The following is a 3,481-nucleotide window of genomic DNA, read 5'->3' as shown; positions in this document are numbered from 1 at the left end:
AGAGGGAGCTCTTCTTAATATTTTGACACCAAAATCATGTCGATACACCTTACCGACTGCGAGTAAAGCCACCCACGCTTTAACTTGACAGACTGTACGTTAGTTAATGGCGCCACTACAAACCATTATTCTGATTGGTTGACCGTTTCTCAGCGTGAAATTTGAACGTAACAGAGATGTGTAAATAGTTTATTTGATATTTTGTTTTATATTATAGTCAAACTCTGCTATAACGTCGATTTTGAGGCTGACAGTGGGTGGGAACTAACTCATTATAGCCCGCTCCGCTTTTTTTCTTTACGCCTGAGTGACAACTGCATACCCCGCGTACCTCCTGTAACATCCAACTGCGACGCGGCGTCAATTCTCGAAAAGGCTATAGAAGGAAGCGCTATTGAAAGGTTTCACTATATTTTGTTCTGAAAGGTGAATTATTAAATTTTTTCTGAATGTACGAAAAAATGTTGTTCTATTCACGTTTGAAATTTTAGAATTTTAATTTTTAAAGCGCGCTCTGATTTTAAAATGTTACAAAAATATTTGTAATGATCTCGGGCTTTAAAGTCAAATGCAAATCTCTGAATTCAGTCCATATCTAGATTCAAAATATTTAAGTATGATTAATTTTTTATTATATTTTACTTACCGACACATTGGAGAAATATCATAAAAATTAAAATCAGAGTAGAAATATAAATGGTCATTTTTCCAAAAACAGAGAAACTGATTTTAAAATAACTTCTTTGGCTGTAAATGATACGGTGTTAGGCAGGTCGCCGCTATCTTCTTACTGATAAAAACTATGATTTTCATTTAGATGCATAAATGGGAAGAGCATGATCTATTACCCTTGAAAATTTTAAAGCAGGAAGTGACCCAGATAAACACTTCAAAAATTCTTGTTTTTTAATGAAAATTACCTTCATTTTATGTAGGATCGAAAATAAACATATTTTTCATTAAAATTTTTGCACTATATGAGCAAGAAAAAGATTCAAAATTGAAAACTAGAATATCAAAGTACCTCCTTTTGGCTGATTGGTTTCAAAAAAGGGAGAAAAAGTAAGATGTCAACAAAATCTATGAAAATTTATTTTTCTTTTGCCAAAAATTGAACTGATTAGTAGAAAAGTAATTTTGTTACAGGACATTTAATTATTTCTGTTTAAAATATACCTATTTAAAAACAAGTAAATTGTTTATTTTTCTTTTTTATATAAAATTTGAATTACTTTTGCTGTTCATTTAACTTTTAGGTCAAAAAATTCAGTATTTCATATAAAATTTATCTCTTCAGATGAAAATTCGTTATTTTTAAAGGAATATTGTTTTTTGCCTGTTGAAAATTTAACTATTTTACTGGAATAATTGCAGTTTTTCTTAAAAAATGATCTTTTTTGTTGGGAAATGATTCTTTATAGTTCAAAATTCATCTCTTAAGTTAAAAAATGAACTATTCTGTTATAAATAAGTTTTCATGGGCTAAAAATGATTTTTTTTAAAACTTAAATTATTTGAGATATAAATTCTGACGATTAATTTCTGTTTCGTTTTTTTGATTATTGTTTTTCAATGAATGTTGAAAGATTTCAAGAGAATTAAAATTTCTTAAAGATTGCTTTAGGAAATTTTAAATAATTTTTCTTGTTATAAAATTATTTTCAATAAAATATTTGGAAATATTTCGAAACAATTTTATAGATTTAAAAATTTTTTTAAAATGATCTGCGCTGTCTTTAGACATTTTTTCAGTTTTGCAAGATTGATCAAAAACTGTTAAAAAACCTTGGATCATTTGAAAACATAAAATATAGAATTGAAGATTTAAAAAGAAATGCTGAAGCCTTGTAACAACTTTTAAGATATTCAAGAGAACTAATTTCTTTTTAAGATTGCTAGAAAAATATATAAAGATATTTTTTGTAATTTAATTTTATAAGAAAATTGGAAAAGATTTCAGAACATTATAATTTTAAATTCTTGAGGAAAAAAAACGACGTAGAAGATTTTGAGGACATTTTTGCTCATGTTGAAGAATTTTTAAATATTCTTAGGGAAAATTTGAACCATTTTAAAGGACGTTTACAAATTTTCAAAAAAATGTTATGAAAGGTTATGTTTTTAAACGTAATGTGAACAACGTTCATATACTTCATACAGTTGTGATTTTAAAAGCAAATTATTAAATGCTTATGAGGCTTAGAATACGAGAATTGCGAATCTCATTATAATAGTGGCGTGAGTTAACAACAATTCAAAAATATTATTAAAATTCATTGAATTTCTCAACTACGGAGTAAATTTAGACAAAATTCAAAAATGGAGCAAATTACTGATGCTAATGCGAATCCAAGATAAATTTAAAGGAATTTAACATACATTAAAAATACTTCAAGCCACAAAAGTCTTAACATGTAACACTATCTCCATTCGCTTAGCACATGAGGGGGAAATAGTAGACAAAGTTGGTCTCACATGTGTACTTAGATGATAATTTTATCATTATCTACCTTTTCTCAGGCACTAGACGCTTTCATAGCGTCACTCCAAAAAAAAACAAAGATTTATATTTACATACTACTTAAAATAAAAAAATTCTTATAAAAAAGTCCCTAGCTCAGGGATAGGGAATTCGTGGGGCCAAAAAACACTTGTCACTGTATTTAAATGAAATGAAAGTATAAGATAAGTTTATTCAGTTGGATTGAGCAAATTACTCAACTTGTCGAAAGGACAGGTAACACTTCTTAAAAAAAAAAGAATTTACCTCGAGAACTTTAATCCACATTTACGCGAACTTTAACGTGCGAACTAACTCTCCATACATCACAGAAAAAAAATACTAGAGAAAGTTCAATATTCAACACACAATCCAAAACATCTGAAATAAAAAGTAATAGCTGACGCCTACCTTGATCACAGTTCAATCCCTGATTAGCCTCTTAAGATCTCAATTTCTTAGCACAAGTGCGTCCCTTTTCAGATTTATCTCTCGTGTCGATGGCTTACACTGAACCAAAGACATTATGAACGTAGATGCGGTATGGGGCGTCGGAGTGGGGAATTATATATATAGGACATCACATTTTCTGCCCTATCGAGGTGCTGCCCTCATCGTACTACGAAGTCGAATTATTATTTTCTCAATCTTCGTAAAATATGACGGTAAAGCAGTAGACAAAATTTTTGAGGTTAGAAAAGTTTGACATGTATGTATCGCTGAATTTTTTCAGATCTGAAGCTTGATCCAGGTTTTCGGTACAGTCTTTTTTTAATTATAAAAAAAATGTTCTCGAAAAATCATATTTTTAATTTAAAAAAAAAAGTATTATAGAAAGACATTTCAGGATAAACAAGTGCTGAAAGCATTTTTCTTTGACTATTTTTTTTAAATTGAAATAATCAAATATTTATACCAAAGAAACAACTTTTTTAATGTTTGAAGTATTTAAACATTATTGTTTGTATTTCAAATAATAAT

At 28.6% G+C, this 3,481-nt stretch overlaps 1 protein-coding gene across 1 annotated transcript in view; it reads right to left on the bottom strand.

Moving 5' to 3' along the window:
* Window positions 1–3,018, bottom strand: part of LOC117175626 — a 12,920-nt gene extending 9,902 nt beyond the window's left edge. The window contains exon 1 of the mRNA XM_033365338.1: window positions 2,912–3,018. The gene's annotated coding sequence lies outside the window, so the exon portion shown is untranslated. The remainder of the gene's footprint in view (window positions 1–2,911) is intronic.
* Between the last annotated feature and the right edge of the window lie 463 nt (window positions 3,019–3,481).

Source organism: Belonocnema kinseyi, chromosome 1 (genome assembly GCF_010883055.1).
Source record: "Belonocnema kinseyi isolate 2016_QV_RU_SX_M_011 chromosome 1, B_treatae_v1, whole genome shotgun sequence".
Taxonomy (NCBI): Eukaryota; Metazoa; Arthropoda; class Insecta; order Hymenoptera; family Cynipidae; genus Belonocnema; species Belonocnema kinseyi.
The sequence above is the reverse complement of the archived record's forward strand: the minus strand, read 5'-3'. Positions and strand labels throughout refer to the sequence as shown.